Genomic DNA, 23449 nt, shown 5'->3' on the forward strand with positions numbered 1-23449 from the left:
AGTCTAAAATGAAGAAACCTTCATTAAACCCTTCTCTTCATTACATCCAACCTGTGTAATATAATTCTGCTAAGCCTTGGTAGTGAGTTACATTTTCATTTTCTTAAAAGTACCTTTGGATGAGCAGAAGTTTCTAATTTTGATAAAGTCCATTTTATCAATTTTTTTTTCTTTTATGGTTAGTGCTTTTTATATACCAAAGATTACTCCCTATTCCATGATTGCAAAAACCCTTTATGCTTCCTTCTAGGCACTTTATAGTTTTCTCTTTTATTTTTAGATTAACAGTCCACTTAAGGCTAATTTTTTTAAAGATAGGGTCTCACTATGTTGCCCAGCTAATCTTGCACTCCCGGACTCAAGCAATCCGGCCAACTGGACGTCCCAAAGGTCTGAGATTACAAGCATGAGCCACTGAGCCTGGCTTATGTAAAATTCTAATACATTGTGATATACAGGTCAGAATATACAGATATCCAGTTGTTCCAGCATCATTTGCTGAAAAGATTTTCTTTCCCTTATTGAATTGCCGATATATTTGTCAATTGGCTGAATATATGGGAAGGTCTATTTCTGGATTTTCTATTCTGTTTAATTCATCTATTGGCCTTTTCTTAAGCAAATAACACACTGTCTTAATTAATGTAGTGTTATAAGTCTTAAAATCAGTTATCCTAAGTCCTCCAACATTTTGCTTTTACTTTTTTCAAGATTTTGACTATCTTAGGTCCTTGCATTTGCATATAACATAACATTTCATGTTAGTTTATTAATTTCCACCAAAAACCCATTCTGAGTTAGAAATACGTCAATCTTACAGATCACTTAGGGGAGAAGAACAGCTTTACAATATTGAGTCTTGCAACCAACCAAGGGCATGACATATACATATATTTATTTAGGTTTCTTAATTTCTTTTTTCTGCTTTGTGATTTTGAAAGTGGAGATCGTTTATACCTTTTCTTAAATGTATTCTTATAAATTTTTATATTTTTGACACTATATTATTTTTAAATGTTATTTTCCAATTGTTCATTGAAACAATATAGAAATACTGACTTTGTATCTTACAGCCTTGCCGAATCCACTTACTGGAGCTAATAGATTTTTGGAGACATATAGAATCATGTTGTCAGTGAATAAAATCAGTTTCATTTCTGCTTTTCCAATATTTAGTCTTCATTTACTCATTTCATTATATGTTATATCCATCTTTTCCTGTAGATGTTTTAACATATTTGTCATAGTTATTTTAAAGTCTCTCTCTGCCAATTCTAACACCTATGTCCTTGGTTGGTCACCTTCTATTGAGTATAAGTCACATTTTCCCATTTCATCACGTCTAGTAATTTTTTATTGTTATGCTTTGAGTAATAGGTTGCAGAGAGTCTAGATCTTTCTCTGAAAAGTGTTGAGTCTTGTTCTAGCAGGCAGTTAAGTTACAGATAGATTGCTTTTAACTTGGGGAGGTCTGGTTTTTCCTTGTCAAGACAAGTCTATGTTTTAGTCTTGATGCTCTTTTGATGCATGTAGTCTCTATACCTAATTCAATGGAAAGCCTAACGTGTTTACCAAGTCCTTCTAAAGTGGTTAGATTTAAACTTCAAAGTTTATCTTACCTGTGGTAGGCAGCCAAAAATCTCTGCTCAGCTCCTTGAACCCTTCCTAGCGTTATCTTCTGTTAGGCTCCTGAGGTTCTCACTGGCACAATCGCAGTTGAGTTGGCCGTTGATTTCGTTTTTACTGTAGAATCAAAATAACAACAACGGCAAAAAAAAGCTGTAATAAAACGTCTCCCAGCAAAGAAAAGCCCTGGGGCCAATGGCTTCATGGCTGAATTTTGCCAAACATTTAAATAAGAACTAATACCAATCATACTCAAACTATTCAAAAAAACAGAGAAGGAAAACCTTCCAAGCTCATTCTATGAGGCCAGTATTAGCCTGATACTGAAACCAAAGACATGTCAAAAAAAGAAAACTATACACCAATACCCTGATGAACATTGATGCAAAAATACTCAACAAAATACTAGCACATTTAATTAAACAACGTAGTAAAAAGATCATTCACCATGATCAAGTGGGATTTATCCCAAGGATGCAAGAGTGGTTCAACATATGCAAACCAATGAGATACATCACATCAACAGAATGAAGGACAGAAACCATATGATCATTTCAATTGAAGCTGAAAAAACTTTTGAAAAATTTCAACATTTCTTTATCAAAAAAAGCCTAAAAAAACTGGGTGTAAAAGGAACATACCTCAATATAATAAAAGCCATATATGACATAACAGACATAACAGACCCACAGCTAGTATCATACAGAATGGGAAAAAAAACTGAAAGCCTTTCCTCTAAGTTCCGGAATATGACAAGGATGCCCACTTTTGCCACTGTTATTTGACATAGTACTGGAAGTCCTAGCTAGATAAATCAGACAAGAGAAGGAAATAAAATAAAGGGCATCAAATTGGAAAGGAAGACGTCATATTATTCTTTTGCAGAGGATATGATTTTGTATTTGGAAAAACCTAAAGGCTCCACCAAAAAACTATTAGAACTGATAAACAAATTCATAAAGTTTCAGGATACAAAATCAACATAGAAAAACCAATAGCATTTCTATTATGTATGCCAACAGTGAAAAATCTGAAAAAGAAATCAAGAAAGTGATCCCATTTATCATAGCCACAATAAAATAAAATACCTAAGAATAAACTTAACCAAAGAAATGAAAGATTTCTACAATGACAACTATAAAATTTTGATGCAAGAAATTAAAGAAGACACTAAAAACATAAAAAGGTATTCCACGTTCATGGATTGGAATAATCAATATTGTGTGGTTAAAATGTTCATACTACCTAAGCCAATCTACAGATTCACTGCAATCCCTATCAAAATACCAATGACATTCTTCACAGAAATAGAAAACAATCCTAAAATTTATATGGACCCACAGAGACACAGAATAGCCAAAACAATTCTGAGCAAAAACAGCAAAACTCACATTACTGAGCTCAAATTATACTAAAGAATTACAGTAACCAAAACTGCATGGTACTGGCATAAAAATAGATATGTAGAATAATGGAACAGAATAGAGAAACCAAAAACAAATCCATACATCTACCATGAACTCATTTTCAACAAAGGTGCCAAAGACATACATTGGCAGAAGAATAGTCTCCTCAATAAATGGTGCTGGGAAGACTGGACATCCACATACAGAAAATAAAACTAGACTCCTGTCTCTCACCATGTACAAAAATCAAATCAAAATGGATTAAAGACAAATCTATGGCCTCAAAACTGTGAAACTATAAAAGAACACATTGGGGGAAACTCTCTAGGACATTGGTTTGGGCAAATATTTCTTGTGTAATACCCTGCAAGCACAGGCAAGCAAAGCAAAAAATGGACAAATAGGATTCATAAAGTTAGAAGGCTTCTGCACAGCAGGGGAAACAATAAACAAAATAAAGAGAAAACCCAGAAAATGGGAAAAATATTTGCATATTATCCATCTGACAAAGGATTAAAAACTGGAATGTATAAGGAGCTCAAACAACTCTACAGGAAAAAATCTAACAATCAGATTTAAAAATGGGCAAAAGATATGAAGAGACATTTTTAAAAAGAAGACCACAAAGAGGTATTTGAAAAGGTGCTCAACATTGTTGATAATCAGAGAAATGCAATCAAAACTACAGTGAGATATTATCTCATGACCATTAAAATGGCTTATATCCAAAAGAAAGGCAATTAACAAATGTTGGTGAGGATGTGGAGAAAGGGAACCCTCATACACTATTTATGGGAATGTAAATCAGTACCACCACTATGGAGAATAGCTTGGAGGGTCCTCAAAAAACTAAAAATAGATCTATCGTATGATCCAACAATCACACTGCTAGGTGTATACCCAAAAGAAAGGAAATCAATATAGCAAAGAGATATCTGCACACCCAATGTTTATTGCAGCACTATTCACAATAGCCAAGATGTGGAATCTAGGTAAGTGTCCATCAACACATGAAAGGATAAAGAAAAAGTGGTATACATATACAATGGAGTATTATTCAGCCATAAAAAAGAGTGAGGTCCTATGATTTGGAACAACATGGATGGAACTGGAGGACATTATGTTAAGTGAAATAAGTGAGGCACAGAAAGACACACTTTGTATGTTCTCACTCATTTGCTGGAGCTAAAAATCAAAACAATCGAACTCATGGAGATAAAGAGTAGAATGAGGGTTGTCACATGCTGAGAAGCATTGTGGGGAGTGGGGTTGGATAGTAAGTATAAAATATAGTTAGATAGAATGAATAAGATCTAGTCTTTGACAGCATAACATGGTGACTTTAGTCGACAATAATTTATTATAAATCTAACAATAACTAAAATAGTATAATTGGATGTTTGTAACACAAAGAAATGACAAATCCTTCAGGTGGTGTATACTCCATTTACTCTGATGTGATTATTACACATTGTATGCCATACGAAAATATCTTAAGTAGCCCATAAATATATATACCTACTATGTACCCATAAATTTTTTTTAAAATCAAAATCTTAGGAGTAAATTTAATGAAAGAGGTAAAAGATCTGTTATCTAAAAACTATAAAAATAGAAGATGACACAAATAAAAGATACCTGGTGTTCATGAACTGGAAGAATTAAGATGTCCATACTAACTAATGTGATCTACAGATTCAATGCCACCCTATCAAAATTCCAACATCGTTTTTTACAGAAATAGAAAAAACAATCCTAAAATTCATATGGACCCAAAAAAGACCCTAAATACCCAAAGCAGCCGAGCAAAAAGAACAAAGCTCAAGGCGTCACACTACCTGATTTCAAAGTATAATACAAAGCTATTATCATCTAAACAGCATGGTAATGGCATAAAAACACATACATAGACCAATAAAACAGCATAGAAAGTCCAGAAATAAACCCATGCATTTACAGTCAATTTATTTTTGATAAAGATGTCAAGAACACAGAATAGGAAAAGAACAGTATCTTCAATAAGTAATACTGGGAAAACTGGATCTTTATATGCAGAAGAATTAAATTGAATGCTTAAATTTCATGGATCATGAAGTAAAATTTTTATGTGTATTTAAATGAAATTCTTTATTTTCATTAATTTGCTTAAAGATTACACATGTATTAGAGTTCTTTATTTTCTTTTCATAGGGAAATAATTTTATTTGCAAGGTAGTCTTAGATTTTTCATTCAAGTATTTATTGCTAGGTAACAAATTACCTAAAACTTAATTGCTTAAAACAAAATATAGTTCATTTGTCCATGGTTTTGTGGATCAGGAAGTCAGGGATTGGCTAGGTAGCTTTTCTTCTTCATGAGGTGTCTTGGTGTCATGGGGGTGCTGGAATGGCTGGAGGTCTAACATAGTCTCACACATGTGGTGTGAGATTTGCTGATTCCTGACTGGGAACTCAGCACTCAGCTGCAGCTGTCATCAGAGACCTTGATTTTTCCCCACAGAATTCTCTCCATGTGGCTGTCTGGACTTCCTCAAAGCATAGTGACTGAATTCACTGAAGGTGCATTATAAGCAGTAAAAATAGAAGATGTATAACTTTTAAGGCCCAGCTTCAGAAGTCACAAAGCATAACATTTGCCATTGATCAAAATAGGTACTAAGACTAGTGCAAATTCACTGGCAGAGGAACTAGGCAAAGCCCTCATGACTAATCACCTCTTAAAACTCCCACTCCCAATACCATTACTGTGGCAATTAAATTTTAACATCAGTTTTGGTGAGGACATTCAAACCATAGCAGTCATATTCCAAAAGAGCATGTCAAATGGTTATGTGTTATGATATATATACCCATTTATATATATAAATTAGAAGGCTGTGCAGAAGTCTTCTAACTTTATGGATTCCATTTGTCCATTTTTGCTTTGCTTGCCTGTGCTTGTAGGGTATTACACAAGAAACATATATATGTGTGTGTGTGTTTGTGTGTGTGTGTGTATCTATATATATATAAACCTATATGTATATACAGGTTTTCATCTATAGCTCCTGGCTCCTAACCCCCATAGCCCTTGTTACAGTCATTTTTTAATAATGTTGGGTGTGTTAGACCTCAGGGACAGGCCTATGACCTTCTCCTGCCCACCATTCACCTGCCCCAAGGCAGGACTCTACTCTTGCCCTGACTTTCTGATCGTGAGTCTTAAGGCCCTCCTCAGAGGGTCCTGCCCTATACCCTGGGGGAAGGAATGCTGATGTCATGAAGTTCCATAAAAACCCAAGAAAACTGGGTTCAGAGAGCCTCAGGACAGCTGATCATGTGGGGGTTCCTGGAGAGTAGTGGGCCCAGGGAGGGCATGGAGCTCTATGTCCCTTCCCCATTCCTCACCCTACACATCTCTTCATCTGTATCCCTTGTAGTATCCTTTATAATAAACCAGCAAATGTAAGTATGTGTTTCCCTGAGTTCTGTGAGCCATCCTAGCAAATTAATCGAACCCAAAGAGGGGGTCATGGGAACCCCAACTTGAAGCCAGTGGGTCTATTGGGGGAACTGGCCTCCGATATTTCAACATAGGTTCTTTTCTATTTTCTCTATGTGTCAGCTGCTCTGAGAAATAAAGGGAAACAGTACAAAAGAGAGAAATTTTAAAGCTGGTTGTCTGGGGGAGACATCACATGTCGGCAGGTTCTGTAATTCCCCTGAGCCGTAAAACCAGCAAGTTTTTATTAGCAATTTTCAAAAGGGAGGAAGTGTATGAATAGGGTGTGGGTCAAGAGATCACACACTTCAAGGGTAACAAAATATCACAATGCAAATGGGCAGGGCAAGGTCACAAGGCCAGGGCGAAACTAGTATTACTAATGAGGTTCCCAGTCCCGCTGTGCAGGCATTGTTACTGATAAACATCAGGAAGAAGCGTTTGAGAGCAGACAACTGGTCTGACTAAAATTTACTAGGCAGGAATTTCCTAATCCTAATAAGCCTGGGGGTGCTGCAGGAGACTAGGGCGTGTTTCATCCCTGTCTACAACTGTATAAGCTAGGCACTCCCAGAGCAGCCATTTTAGAGGCCTCCCCGGGAATTCATTCTTTTCCTAGGGCTGTTACTTATTAATATTCCTTACTGGGGAAAGAATTCAGCGATATTTCTCTTACCCGTTTTTGGCAATAAGAGAAATATGGCTCTGTCCTGCCTGGCTCCCAGGCAGTCAGACCTAATGGTTATCTCCCTTGTTCCCTGAACATCACTGTTATCCTATTCTTTTTTCAAGGTGCCCAGATTTCATATTGTTCAAACACACATGCTTTACTAACAATTTGTGCAGTTAATGCAATCATCATAGGGTCCTGAGGCGACACACATCCTCAGTTTATGAAGATGACGGGATTAAGAGATTAAAGACAGGCATAGGAAATTATAAGAGTATTGATTGGGGAAGTGATAAATGTCAATGAAATCTTCACAATTTATATTCTTCTGTCACGGCTTCAGAAGTTCCTCCGTTTGGGGTCCCTGGCTTCCCGCAACAGGTCAGAAGTTCCAGAAGCTCAGACTTGAGATTGGTGTCTGAAGGGAGCAGGTGCAGTCTTGTGAACTGAGACCCTGGCCTGTGGAACCTGACACTCTCTCCAGGTAAACAGTGTCAGAATTGAATTGGAGGACATCTAGCTAGTGTCTGCTGCTTGGTGTTGGGAGGAGAAACCCACACACATATTTGATCATGGCAGTCTTCTGTATTGATTGTTGTGGTTGGTGTGAGAGTGGAGGAAAGATGCGGCTTGAGAGTTTTTCCCAATATAATGGGTGCTATTGTAACGCTCTTTGGAAACACAGTCCACTCATGCTATCTAATGCTCTTCCTAGTTTACTAAAAACTTTTTATTTTGAAAAATCTCAAAATATATAATACTAGAGAAAACAGTATAATGTACATCATGTATGTGGTCTGTGTTTTCTTAGGTTCTTTATCTATTTAGCATACATTTATCACAGGACAAACTTTTTTTTTAAAATTTTTTATTTGAGATGGAGTCTTGCTCTGTTGCCCAGGCTGGAGTGCACTGGTGTGATCTTGGCTCATTGCAACCTCCACCTCCCAGGTTCAAGCGATTTTCCTGCCTCAGCCTCCCAAATAGCTGAGACTACAGGCATGTACCACCACACCCAGCTACTTTTTGTACTTTTATTAGAGACAGGGTTTCATCATATTGGTCAGGCTGATCTCAAACTCCTGACCTCAAGTGATCCACCTGCTTCAGCCTCCCAAACTGCTGGGATTACAGGCATGAGCCACTGCGCCCAGCACAGACCAACTTTCTTATCTATATTTTCTTTCCTGTGTTCTCGATGCTCTGGCATTTGGGGGCCTTACATACCTGGGGAGAGACTGCCCTTCCCAAGACCTGTTAATTCTTTATTTTTTTCTTTTTTTTGAGATGGAGTTTCACTCTTGTTGCCCAGGCTGGATGGAGTGCAATGGCATGATCTCGGCTCACTGCAACCTCCGCCACCTGAGTTCAAGCAATTCTCCTGACTCAGCCTCCTAAGTAGCTGGGATTACAGGCATGCGCCACCACACTCTGCTAATTTTGTATTTTTAGTAGAGATGGGGTTTCTCCACGTTGGTCAGGCTGGTCACAAACTCCCGACCTCAGGTGATCCGCCTGCCTTGGCCTCCCAAAGTGCTGGGATTACAGGCATGAGCCACCACTCCCAGCCGAGACCTGTTAATACTTAAAGGTCATAAACATCTTACTTGGGAGCATGACTCTTATATGCAAACCAACCATCTCTTTATTTCTCATGCAGTAAGTCAATATTTCCCCTGCTCAAAATCATCCCAAGGCCAGGTACCAGTCAACTAGAGACCATCTCTATAGCTTGGAGCCCACCAGAATTATTCAAACTGGCCAGTCTTAAGCTGTTTACTCTGCTATACTTTGCCTTTTCCATGGAAACCCCAAATAAAGGCTCTGGGCTAGATTTTTCTCTTGCTCCTGTCTTCTGCCTCCTGACCACACTGGTGCTTCCCCTATGGCCCTGTGTGGCATAACACGCCCCCTCCTTTCAGAAAATTAAGTAATAAAAATCTTTCCATGTCTTTAGCCTTTTTGTGCCAGCACTTAGTCACCTCCATAAATTAAAATCCCTTGGGTACAAATGAGACAGTATATATTACACAGTTTCAACAATCCAGCAGTTAGCAACTCATAGCCAATTTTGTTTCATTTAAATACCCTCATTCTTTTCTACCCCTCCCCTAAAATATTTAGAAGTTAATTCTGAGTCTCATATAATTTTATCTGCAAATATTTCAGTGTGTGTGTGTGTTTATATATGAATGTATGTATCTATGCATATTTTTCTTCAAATATTATCTCAATATCATTATCTCAGCAAATAATTTTTAAACATCAGAAATATTCTTACAAATATTTTCAACTGTTTCATAAATGTAATTTTTAAAAATTGTTTTTTAAAATTAGGTCCAGGCTGTGCATGATGGTTCATGCCTATAATCCCAGCACTTTGAAAGGCCAAGGTGAGGCAGGAGGATTGCGTGAGCCCAGAAATTAAAGGCTACAAAACCACCTTTGCAAAATTATGACTGAGACAGTGAAAGAGATCTAACTTAATTGACTCCATCTTGCTTCTAACCTCCAGGCTGTCCTTTTTCATTCCTGGGTGTAGGCCGAACTAACTTTGGGAAAAATTTAGTTTATAGTGTAAAACAAAGACATTCCTTTCACAAAGCAGACCTCCTACTTGCCTGGGGATTAGATTGCCCTTGTAGGACTAACATTAGCCACAAGATTAGAAATTATGGTTTGGGAGTTATGCAGCTGGAAGCTACAAGATCCTGACCCTCCTTAAACTGCTCCTAAGATCAGTGCTTGAGATCTTTTGCAGATCCTGTACTTGATGGATCAGCTGGCACCACCCCGATCAATCAACTTGCTCATCTGACCTTGTGGCCCCCCCACCCAGGAACTGACTCAGCACAAGAAGACAGTTTTGACTCACTATGATTTCATCTCTGACCAATCAGCACTCCAAGCTCACTGGCTTCTCCCCCACCCACCAAGTTGTCCTTAAAAACTCTGCTCCCCAAATGCTCGGGGAGACTGATTTGAGTAATAATAAAACTGATCTCCCACACAGCCAGCAATACATGAATTACTCTTTCTCTGTTGCAATTCCCCTGTCTTGAGAAATTGGCTCTGTCTGGGTAGTGGGCAAGGTGAACCCATTCGGTGATTAGAGCTACAGTAAGCTGTGATTATACTACTGCACTCCACCTTGGGTGATGGAACAAGACCCTTTCTCTGGAAAGAAAAGAAAAGAAAAGAAAAGAAAAGAAAAGAAAAGAGAGAGAGAAAGAAAGAATAAGGATTCAAATGAAGTCTACATATTACAACTAGTTGATGTGTCTTTTTATTCTCTTTTTAAAATACAGGTTTCTTTTTAAGTTGTTTTTATTGAACATTTCTCTTCTTCTCTCTCTCTCTAGAGAGTCCCTAGTAGTCTTTGATAACTTCATTGCTTTCTGCTTGACAAGATGTTGCAGGCTCATCAATACATTTCCTGTTTCAGATCTGGAATTACCCATCTATCCAAAGAGTGCTAGTTTCTTTTTTTTGGAAAATGGTGCTAAGACACCATGTTCTGTGTTTTAAGGATGCTTATTGACACTAGGTTTGTTGCTTCTGAAATTTTGTAGTAGACACAATAGAAAACTAGAAAAAAGTTAAATACATTTTTAAAAAATAGATGAGTTCATACTGATGTTTTTAATTCAAATTTTGGGCTAGAGAGATTTTCCTTAACCTCCTATAACTTAATGTGTATCTTTTTCTATGCAAAAAATCTCTTATGCCAACATAATTACTCATTTGCTTTTGTACACTACAAAATAATAATATAAATTTAGCTACACATAATATGATTAATAAAATATGTCAGACCTTTCATTGCAGATCCTTTGTCCTTGTTCTTAGGTCATGTAATTTGAAAGATATAAAGTCAAATTACTGTATTTTAAATCACTTGACATAGTTCCTCCGTGTATGTTTATGTTAGTAAACTAGGTATGTTACACTCATTTGTTTCTTGACTTTTTTTTTTTTTTTTTGAAACAGGATCTCACTGTGTCACCCAGGCTGGGATGCAGTGGCACAACCATGGTTCACTGCAACCTTGACCTCCTGGGCTCAAGGGATCCTCCTGCCTCAGCCTCCCAAGTAGCTGGGACCACAGGCAGGCATCACCATGCCTAGCCAATTTCTCTAATTTTTTGTAGAGATGGGGTCTTATCATGTTACTCAGGCTGGTCTGGAACTCCTGGGCTCAAGTGATCCTCCCACCCTGTCCTCCCGAAGTGCTGGGATTATAGGTATGAACCACAGCACCTACCCCACTTGTTTCTTCAACTTTATTTTTTATTTTTAAAACTTGATTTTCCCTCTCAACTTTATTTTTGTCTTATAATTACATAAAATATTTACATACTTCCAAAATCAACTGTATATAGTAAGGAATTTTCAAAGAAATTCATATTCTATTTCCATCCTCTCCACTCTATTCTCTTTTGCTGTTGTTGGTAACCATTTGTATGGTTTAAGATTCCCTTCTTTCATTTTCCGTTTTTTAAAAAATAGACTTTTTTTTTTTTAGAAAGACTGTTCTTTTTTAGAGAATTTTTAGGTTTATAGTAAAAATGAGCAGTAGGCACAGTGATTTCCCATATCCTCCCTGTCCCACATTCGCACAGCCTCCCTCACTATCAAAATCCTGCACCAGAATGGTACATTTGTTTTAATCAATAAAACTACTTTGACCCATTTTCACCCAAAGTCCATAGTTTACATTATGGTGTGCTCTTGGTACATTCTATGGGTTTTTGACATAGAATGACCTGCACTCATCATTTTACTCAGGACAGGAATGTCATACAGACTAGTTTCAATGCCCTAAAAATTATCTGTGCTCTACCTATTTATCCCTCTGCATCTGCCAACTCCTGGTAACCACTGACCCGTTTATTTTCTTTATAGTGTTGCTTTTTCCAGAGTTTTATATAGTTGAAATCATACAGTATGTAGCCTTTTCAGACTGGCTTCTTTCACTTCGTAAATTGCACTTAAGTTTCTTCCATGTCTTTTCATGGCTTGATAGTGCATTGCTTTTTAATGCTCAATATTATTCTGTTGTCTGAATGTACCAATGCTTATTTAACCATTCACCACTGAAGGACATCTTCATTGCTTCCAAGTTTCAGCAATTATTAACAAAGCTGTTATAAACATTTGTGTGAAAGTTTTTGTATGGACAGGACTTTCCAATTCATTTGGATAAACTCTAAGGAGTGATTGCTGAAGAGTATGGTAAGATTTTGTTCAGTTTTGTAAGAAACTGCTAAACTGTTTTCCAAAGTGGCTATACCATTTCATATTCTCAGCAGCAATGAATGAGAATTCTTGTTGCTCTACATTCTCACCGGAATTTGTTGTTTCTTCCTCACTTTCATAAATGTCAGCATATCATAAACACTCCTTTTAAAACTTGATTACATCCTAGAGATCATAATATCTAGAGATATTACTCATTCCTTTTTATAGCTGCAGAGTACTCCATTGTGTTGATGTAGGATGGTTTCATTTAACCCATCCCTGTTGATAAACATTTGGGTTATTTCTAGTCTTTGCTATTACAAATAGTACTTCAGTGAATTCCCTGGGAACCTAACTTTGTGAATTTTTGCCAGTGTATCTTTGTGGTAGATTCCTTGAAATGGGATTGCTAATCATGCATAATTTTGCTATGTATTTGTACTCTATAGGAGTGGTAACATTTTGTATTTCCATAAACAGCATATTAGGGTTCCTGTTTCATCACAGTTTTGTCAACAGAGTATGTTATCAGACTTTTGGATTTTCTCCAATCTGATAAGAAATAAATAATAACTCAGTGAAGTTTTAAATTGCACTTCTATTGGTATGACTTGGGGTAAAATATTTTCTTACATTTAAGAGCCATATATATTTATTTTCCCTATAAGCTCTGTTCTTATTTCTAGTTCATTTTTGTCATTTTTTTAGTTTAAAAAGTTTATATATATATTTGAGATAGCAACCCTTTATCTGTGATGTATGTTGCAAATTTTTATCCCAGTTAGTCATTTGCCTTTATTTTTACATGTTTTAATTGTCACATTTAAAATTATTATCTAATCAAATTTATTATTTTAATTGCTTCTAGAGTCATAGTTTTCTCCACTTTCAGGCTATAGAAAAATTCAATTGTGTTTCCTTTTAGCACTTATTTAACCATAATAGTTTCATGGGGCATAAGCAGAAACTTTTAAAATACAATACAATACAATAATATAGAACAGAAAATAATAGCATGCATTGCACATAACAAAGTATTAAAAGAGCTTGAAAGTTTTCATTCCTATATAACAATAAGAAAAAGGAACTGAACAAACTGAAAATCAATTCTTCTTAGATTCATCAGAGAATTGATGTGAAAAGATAAATTGCTTCCCCCCAAAACTAAAGGGACAGACAGGTGGATATAGAGAATCACAGTTTACCAGGAGCAGAAACTCAACAGGAGAAGCTGGAAGCTGGAGCCATTATTGGTACGTATATTTTAAACTGTAATTGATGAATTGCTGGCTGTTCAGTGTAGACTAGTTTGAGTTAAAAATTTCAAGCATCCAATGTTAAGTGGACTTCCACACATTTGTGAGTTTTACCTCCAGGAGCCCTATCATGTTCTCATTGTAAAGATGGAAGAAAAATCCCCTCATGCAGGAAGAAGGAAGAGTAATTGTTTTAAAAATACATCCAGAGTTCTCTGTTCCTCTTAAGAAAACCTACCCTCAAGGGAAACTGTTTACCAGATCCTAACTGGCTGAGGTTTTTCTAAACCATAACCTGCATGGAGGAAGGAAACACCCAACTCAAGCTCACTATAAGACAGACTTAATCATAGGACTCAAATGCTTTCCCTCCTTGGGGATTACAGCTCAAAGAGCTGTAAGTCTCAGGCCCTACTGAAGGAATCTCTATGAAAACTCACAGACAACAGCGGAGGCAAAAGCAAAGACACTAAAGGAAATGTCAGCCTCTGACTCCACAACTACAATAAACAGTAAACACAGCCTAATTCCTAGTCAGATAAATATTAATATAAAGTGAGTATGGTTTTATAATAATTTTAAATGCTTAGTATATATTAATACAGACATAGTTATGAATGTGTTATTGGATTGTGACTTAAAGTGTATTTCTTACTGTGGATCACAGTAAAAAAATGTGGAAAGCTGTTGGCCTAGAGAATCTCTTGGCTGTGCTCTCTCGAGAACCAAAGGCTACTAGTACCTACAAACGTATTACCCATTCAAGCAAATAAAGAATGTATTCCGTGTCAGTGAAGACATGGACAATGTATGTTCATGAAACTTATTTTATTATTTTCATTCATACAGTGGGATCTCATAATCTGGTACTTGTCAACCAGAACTTACTGAAACTCCTCAAATCAAGGCAAGTCCTTAGTGTCCCAGCAATGCTTCTTTTTTGCTGACTGTGATATCCACTGAGTTAGTAAAAGATACCAAAGATGCTAGAGGCCCTGTGACCCCAACTGACAGGCTTGTCCTCATTCTCCTTGTGCTAGCCATAGTCTCTGTAACACCACCGTCTCTGAAGCATGCAGAAGTTTTCAGGTGTAAATATGTCACATAACTTATATATCCTTTAGCACTAAGCCACTCAGCAATTTAGTCTCCTTAAGGCACTAATGTTTTACTCTCTTGTACTGCTTACATATGTCTATACCTTTGTTCTGGCTCTTAGATCTCACTCATCTGTAAGATCAAATTCCTCTTAAGTCAAACTCCCCTATGAGATTGTAAAGATTTCTATCTAGCTCTCCTTCTATTTATCTGTCTCCAAGTGTCCAAAGATTTTATTTCCAGAACCATTCTTTTTAACACAAGAATTATTTACTACCATAAGTGTATTAGTTAATTATTTCACAAGCATGAATCTTGACAGACTTGTTACATTACGAGCTCCTGGAGTAGATGGTCCTTTTTAAAATACTCTTCAGTAGTAAACAGATTGGCATACAGTTAGTACTCAATACATACTTATTCAGTAAGTGGATTCACTGACATTTCAATACATTAATTCTTTAACAAGGATAGTTGTGGACATATATATGTTAATCTCTTTTCATTTCTATTATTTTTATGAATATGATGAATTGTTTACAAGTTCCCGAAACTAGCAATTCATGAGATGGGACCAGTACTTATAACTATGTCTTTCTAGAATTTTAAAATAGCTGATGATGCTAGCACTCACAATTGCAAAAACATTTAGAAAGATGAATGATGAGGTTAGTCAGCCCTGTCATCAGATGACAGACCTTCCTATGTAAGACTATTTAGATACTTCCTTCTGCATGTGTAGTTTCTAATTAACTCTGGAACTCATAATCCCCTGGGGTTTTGCCACAACATCCATCAATTCAGTTCTTCTCTCAGTGATGCATGGATACCATTCAAAATATATTTATAAGTATAATTCCTTTGTCATTTTTCCACCTAAAAAGTAATCTTTACTACAGGATGAAGAAAAGTCAAAGAACAAACAATATATAATTGAGTTCCATGCCAAGTGCAATTTCTTAAGACTTAAGTTGTATACATTAAGCAGTCAATCTCAACCATTCAACTTTGGCAATTCTTTTTTTAAATCTGCGAGGCTCTTCCTTAAGTATCAACATCTTTGGAATCAATTATCCATCTTCTAATATATTTAAGATTTCTTTTAGATTTGGAGTCCATAGATACTTCCTAATTAGTTTGGCTTTTGATTTTTTGTTTTATTTTCCTTAGAGAAAGGAAAGTACCTGAACAACCTATCAAAATCTTCCGTATCCCACTAAGTCTAGGGTCACTCCTTTTGGTTTTAGGTTGAAACTGCTGCCTAAGTAGCCAAATAACCAAGCAGCTGAACTAGTAGCTCCATAAATTCTACCTACAAGTAATTCTGATTAAGAATTTATTTAGTTATGTACATTCAGACCCTTAATTGGTTTCTTACATAAACCAGGCATTTTTATAAACATTATAATTCTTCCTTTTTTATTTTCCATAACAAATTCATTTAGAACTTGGGTTAGCCAGCTTTTTCTGTAGTAATAAATAACCCTAATATCTCTGTGACTTATAACAACAAACATATTACTTGCTCAAGTTTGAGAGAGTGGTAGCTCTTCCCAGTCTAGCTGAGCTTGGTTGAGTGAGACCTTGGCTTCATGACAAGTATCTTTTTACTCCATAGCCCAGGCTGAAGGAGTAAGCCACTGTCTTGGACAAGCTGTTCTCATTCTGCAGGGCAAAATCAAGAGAGTTAGTACTATGCTGAGTGAAATATGCAAGCACATTTAAAATTTCTACTCAGATATTCTAGTGGCCAAAGAAAGTAATATGACCTAGACCAAAGTCAGTGGGGCAGAAAAACAGATTTTGCTCACAATGAAGGATGGCAAAGGTACAGAGGGAACGAGTATTTGTGAAGTAGTGAAATCGACCACAGCCTTCTTCTTCTTAACAAATGTTCACTTCCTTCCTGTAGGCAAAATGTAATCACTTTATCCCAAAGATCCAAAGTCACATCCAATCAGAGGATCTAACTTGAAATCCAGGATCTTGATAACACCTCATGCCCAAATGTAGCTATGCAATGGTGAAAATTCCTATTCCAAAGTCATATAAACTAAAAGACTTACTATTTGAACTACATATATGCAACATAAAATGAGAAAATCCGTAATGAAGTGTCATTTAGACACAGGAAGGATGGGAGAACCCAGCAATCACTGGGTCCACAGCAATTCTGGAGTCCCATTGAGCAATTTTTAGTAGGTCCACTAACCTGGGAGTAGGAAACTGCTTCATCAATCCTTAGTTTTGTTTTCTGGAGGTAGCTTCTGAGTCCATGATTTTTCGTGGCTCTTGGCATCACCTTCTGGGAGAGCCTTCCTTTCCAATATCCTCTTCAGGAAAAAATGCACTTCTTAGAAGATGAGTAGCTATTCAGGCTGCTCATAGAAAGTCGAGGGCTTGAGGGCAGTTTTACTGCTCAATCATAAGCTGTTTCACTCAAAATGGTAGCACTTTGGGTACTGCAAATCTTTGAAAAACATTGTTGGTTTCTTTAATATCTTTGCTTCTTGTTAACACCTCCTGCCAATAGCCAGATCCATGATTAGAAGACATTCCTCTAGGTTAAATTATAGGAATTTCGACTCTATTGGCTTCCATTGGGCCAAATCTATATTCTCTTTACCCTGAGCCATATTGTGCAAGTCAAATGATTTACAGGGGACCACTTTAAAAGAATCAGAGGTCTTAACAAATGGTGTGGTGATCACAGTCTTTAATTGTTGCTTGTCCCCAAGATTGGGTCTTTATTATTATTGATGTTATTATTATTAATTGGGTATACTTTCCTTAATAAGATGAAAAGGTTAATTTTATATTGTGAGGGATGCTAAAAATGTTTTCATAGGCACTTTACAATGAACTTTGCATAATTGCTCATTTTCTTTTAAAAATTTCATGTATTTATTTTTTCCATCACCTCTTTGAATTCTATGCTCTCATTTTCTGATCCTTATAATGGGCATCTAAAAGCTAAGGGATAACAAAAGTTTCCACTTCTCCCAATATTTCCTTTAAATGCTATTTGAAATTATCCTTAAAATTGTTCACATATTACTCTGGTACTTTCATATTCAGAATTTGTTTAAGTTGCTAAATTTCTGATGTGCTTCAAATTCAGTAAAAATCATTAAAATTTTTTCGTGTAAGACAATGTACACATAATTAGAAAACAACTAGCCATGCTTTGTCTTGGTCTTTACACTGAAATTTTGTCATAATTTGAAAATAGTTCTCTGACTAGAGATGAGAAACACTTGTATCTTTCAATTCTGTCTCTGGATTTTAGATTCTCCTTTTCCCTTCCATTCTCATTTGCAAACAGGCCAATTCTTTTTCTGAGTTCCTCTTTCTTATAGAGCGTAAAAAGCAATTTTGGACTACCAACATTCTGTCTTGAAATTTCTTTGCCTTTCAAGTTATCTCAGGTGACAGTTTTACTAAAATTTTCACCATTGCGTAGTACAGGTATAGGTTGTCATTTTTCTGGTCTCATGAAACATCTGGGCTTCTATAACGGCCATGGTGCAAATATCATAGATTTTAGTTTTGTTGATTTTTTTGAGTTGTCGTTGTTACACTAGTACCTTATTTCTATGTACTAATTTATTTATTAGTCAATTTATGTTGTGGCAACAAACCATCTCCAAATGTCAGCAACTTACAGCACCAAATAGTTTGTTGTTCATGTTACTGGACTCTGTTGGGCTCTTTTTGGCTCAGCTTGCATTATGTGTCTTCACTGTCTGAACTGAGTGTGAGGAGTAACCACTAACGGAAACATGTTTTTCTGACTGTGGGAAGCAGGAAGAACAGGAGGAATGTCAGACCATGCAAGTGCATCTCAATCTTCTGCCCAGGCATGCTGCAGGTCAGATCTGCTCACTTTCCATTGATTAAACCAAACCATAGGGCCACACCCGAAGTTAATGGGTGAGGGAAACATACTGAACTTTGGGCAAAAAGATGAATACCTACTAACAAAAATAAAATACACCATAACAAATACTTATTGAAAAGCAACTGTGTCCCTTCCAGCTCTAAATACACTCTGTAAATGTAACAGTGTCTCTGATCTCAGAAAACTCAGTCCAGTGGAGAATTCAGCTAAGTAGAGAGGCAACTACAATGCAATGTGAGGCATGTACAGGAATCTATGCCATCTAATTCAGAATTGAGGCATCAGAGAGGGCTTCCTGGAGGAAGAAGTAACTGAACTGAACCTTGGATAGTGAATAGGAGTTGAGAAGCCATGGGCAGGAAGAGGGTTCCCAGCAGCTCAGCATGAGTGAAGCCTGAGGTCAACAGGAATCATGAAAGAACCAAAAATATTTTGGTATGGTTGCAGTGCAGAGCCCAACCCTGTTAAGTACACAAAGCAATATTTGAGTATTTCATATTTGAAAGATAAATGTTGGTTTTAAAACTGCTAAGTCAGAAGTTTCATAAATAGTCTCATGGTAGTATACTACTATACACTGAAAACTGAAAAAGAAAAAGAAAAACTGCCTTTCAGAGTTGGAATGCCCCAGAAAGCATGGGCATTTACACTTTCAAAGAGTTGGGGTGAAAAACAGAAGTAGTTTCATTAAACTGCCTCATGGCCTGGCACTTTTCTTCAGCATGCTTTGTGGGTGAGATCTTCAGTGTTGAAAATAGAGTTGAATGCTGTTAATGTAACGTAATTACATTAGCAGCAGAAAAATGTCCTTCAGGTTTATAACTAATATATCATATCAGAAAATATAGTACTTTTCACCAATTAACTACATAAACTAAATTTTGGAAAAAATAGAAATTGAAATGCAATTTTACTCTAACCTATTTTAAGGGTGCGGTCTTATGTTTGGTCTAAGCAAAGTGAAGAAACTTTAAGAACGTCCCTATTTTGTCCACAATGTAGGCAGCACAGTGTACTGCCCTGTGGAAGAGTCCAGCACATATCGACATGGTTAAGGCCCTATTGTCCCCTTGAAACGAACAGCTAAGGAATGTTAACATGCTGATAAAACACATAAAAAATAGCGCTCTGGCTCAGTTTGTACTCATTGTATGTGTATTTTTAAAGGATTTTTAAAAATCCTTTTAAGTGTCAGTCATAAACTGCTCTCAAAACAGGATCTGGTAAATACGGCTTTGCTAAGTACTCCAGGATACAGAATTTGTAAATATTCACCTTTAAGATAAACTTCTCATTTGCCCGAAGTGTCTGTGCAGTTCCCTTGCCTAGCTCTCTAAGGACCAGTCATAAGAAGAGAAGTTATAGTCGGTAAAAACAAAAATCCAGAAAGAATCATCTGAAGAGATCAAATGTTGATGTAACATTAATATGCTACATGTGATCTTTATTTCTCCAGAAACACTGGACACATGGGGATACATTTGCACCTCATCTCCACCATTGCATGCCACAGTGTTGTTGAAATCTGCATCTTGTCCTAAGCAAAAGCATAGAAAAGGCAACGTGTGCCTTTGGCGCCTTCTATTCATTCAGAATCCCATTGCTCTTGCTACAGAAATAAACCGATAAACAAATAAAAACCTCTTTTTCTCTACCCTCATATTAACAACTACCATTTATTGGTTGTTTAACCAGGCCATGGACACTGTGCTAGTCAATGTATACATCATAACTGTAGGAAGTAAGCATATTTCTTTTATCTTACAAATGAGAAAACAGGCTAGGCATGGTGGCTCATGCCTTTAATCCCAGCACTTTGGGAGGCTGAAGTGAGAGGATTGCTTAAGCTCACGAGTTGGAGACCAGCCTGGACAATACAGTGAGACCCCATCTCTATGAAAATAAAATAAAAAAAAAAAAACAAGGAAACTGAGACAACTCAAACAATATGTTTTCAAGACCATAAAGCTAGTAAAATGGTAGAAGCAAGATTTAAACCAGATCTTTTTGACTTTAAGAAAATCCGTAGTCTGACCATTCCACAATACAAAATTGTTTTGCATAATTTAAATCTTTAACTAAAATGAAAAGACTGAAGAAAATCATGAGTTATATTAGTAGCAGACATTTGAATGCAGGTTTTAATTTTCCTGTTTAAGCACACAGGATGTTGATAATCAGGGCTAGTACATTAATCCAATTTATATAAATTTAAAGCCTCTGATACCAATGTAAACCTTTCACTTGTCCTCATTCATAATTTATTTGCCAGGCAACTTTTATTTTCCTTTGTTTTCTTGCTACATCTAAAGAAAACTCTTTTCCGTATGCTTCCTTATTCCCATTTCCTTGCAGAGTTAATTTCTCTCTCTTTTGTATTCCCAAAGCACATATTATCTCTCTCTATAACAGCTCTTACACAGTACATTGTATCTTTTACTTGTTAATTATTTTCATCTTAACAATCCTAAGGTCGACTTACAGATTTTTAATGAGAGCATCTAACAGTATCTGGTACTGATTAATTGCTGAAAAAATAAGTATATAATTTCTGTCATTATTTCATGTTTGAAAAATGCTTGCCAAAGAGTCAGTGTTATCTAAAATGTGCATCTGCAAAAGTTAAATTTTTATCTATGTAAAAGCAATTTTTCTAATTCATTTTTACTTTTTCGAGATGGAGTTTCGCTCTTTCGCCCACGCTAGAGTGAAGTGGTATGATCTCGGCTCAGTGCAACCTCCGCCCCCCAGGTTCAAGCGATTCTCCTGCCTCATCCTCCAGAGTAGCTGGGATTATAGGCACTCACCACCAAGCCCAGCTAATTTTTGTATTTAGTAGAGACAGGGTTTTGCCATGTTGGCCAGGCTGGTCTCGAACACCTGACCTCAGGTTGTTCACCAGCCTCAGCCTCCCAAAGTGTTAGGATTACAGGTGTGAGCCATGGTGCCTGGCCCATTTCTTTTTCTCTCTTTTACTTTTTACTTGCTCATTCCGTCCTGCTTTCTCTTATATTCACGCTCTCTCAGTTTTGCTTTTTGCTTTTTTAAAACAAATTATTATTTTAATTTAATTATTTTACACACTGAGTATTACTCTTGTCACACAGGTTGGAGTGCAGTGGCATCATTATTGCTCACTGCAGCCTCAAACTCCTGGGCTCAAGTGATCCTCCTGCCTCAGGTCCCCAGTCACTGGGATTACAGACACAAGCCACTGCACCTGATGCCTTATTGCTTTTTGCTCTCTCTCTCTCTGTCTCTCTCACTGACTCTCCCTCTCTCTCATCCATGGTCTGTCTCTGTTCAGCTTCATTCTGCAAACAGGCTTTTTACTATGGCTGGGAAGATGGTCACTGGTCCCAGGTTCAATTTTTCCAAGCTTAGCAACCTAACAGAAAGAGAATTTGTTTCTTCTAGCACTAAGGATGTCATTACCCTGCTTTGGTACATCTTATCTTACTTTTTGCTGATAATATTCTAACATGAGGGTAGGTCAGGAGACTAGACCTCAGATATCTGTAACTTAATCTATTACTATCTTTGGTGTATTAATTAGGTTTGCACTGTGATTATGCTGTGTAAGAAGCAACCCCCCAAAGCTCAGCCCAATTCTCAGAAGATTCTCCCTGGTTGTTCCAAAATTGTTGCCAACAGATCTCAAGGCTACTTGCTTCTCATTAACATACGTTTGGCTCACTCCCTCAACCTTTGATTTACAATCTCAGGCTTCACTCTTATTGCATTAAATTAGGTCATGCTGTTCTCTGAAACAATTACAAATCAGACTAATGCTAATTAGCTGAGGCCTGAGCCACATTTGCCATTCATAGATATGAGGTAGTATTTTCTGAAGTGCATAAACCACTTGGAGGGGTAACATCTTTCACTTTCATTTGAAAGACAACAGGGTGTGAGAGCCAAAAGAAGGTGATAAAAGGCTACTAGAATCCGCAAATCAGCACAGAATATCATGTTTACATTTCAGATTACTTATTTCACTTCAAGTTTGTGGTTTAGCTAACTTGGGTCTTAGGAAGAAGGACCATGCAATGACTGTCATCTGAACTCTCTGTTAGTAGATACCACTTCAAAGACTGAACTGAGAAAACGTGCAAAGGAAGACGGAAAGGTGAAGAAGACACACTTAGTAAGGGGTGATATTTTCCTTCCACCACCTGAGCTAGTGATAAAGAGCAGCTACTTGAGTTTAAACTTTTTCCTTCCCTGGAATGAATGTAAGAAATATTTGTGATACCGCGGTCATTGTTCCAACTCTAGGGGGAAAAATATTAAAATGTTAGTCATAATAGTAGAGAAAAAGTTACCCAGAAAAATTTTTTCTTGGCTAAGAAAATGAAATATATACATAAAAAATGGAAAGGGACAAATGTTAAATAATGCAGGAATTCTTTTTAAAAATCTAGTACATCTCAAATTTCTGATGTGACAAACAAGGATAAGGTTAAGAAACAATTTTAGCAATGGTGAGGACAAGATTATTGCCACTTCTGGGTTAGACCCATGGAGTATCTTGGACCCAATGTTTATTCAATGGGCTGCTACAACTTATCAATGAAGGATTTTCTATACATAATTGACTGTAATTATAAAGCTTCTACCTTAAGTTTTTTCTGTATTTGTCTGCAAGGTGGTTTTGAGCTACTCTGAAGATTTAGGGTGTTCTTCATAACTCTACTTGCAGCTATTCACCTGGAGAAGGCTCACAACTGTCTGTGTGTTTATATTTTCGGGGTGAAATGAAATAATACA

The 23449-nt window shown here is 36.7% G+C and overlaps 1 protein-coding gene across 1 annotated transcript in view; it reads right to left on the reverse strand.

Annotated features, from left to right (window-relative positions):
* The window catches only part of EIF3E (eukaryotic translation initiation factor 3 subunit E), a 243383-nt gene that overhangs the window by 105053 nt on the left and 114881 nt on the right, over nucleotides 1-23449 (reverse strand). The window contains exon 2 of the mRNA XM_009213484.1: nucleotides 1620-1743. The gene's annotated coding sequence lies outside the window, so the exon portion shown is untranslated. The remainder of the gene's footprint in view (nucleotides 1-1619; nucleotides 1744-23449) is intronic.

The sequence above is a fragment of the Papio anubis genome, chromosome 8 (assembly GCF_008728515.1).
Source record: "Papio anubis isolate 15944 chromosome 8, Panubis1.0, whole genome shotgun sequence".
In the NCBI taxonomy this organism is placed as follows: Eukaryota; Metazoa; Chordata; class Mammalia; order Primates; family Cercopithecidae; genus Papio; species Papio anubis.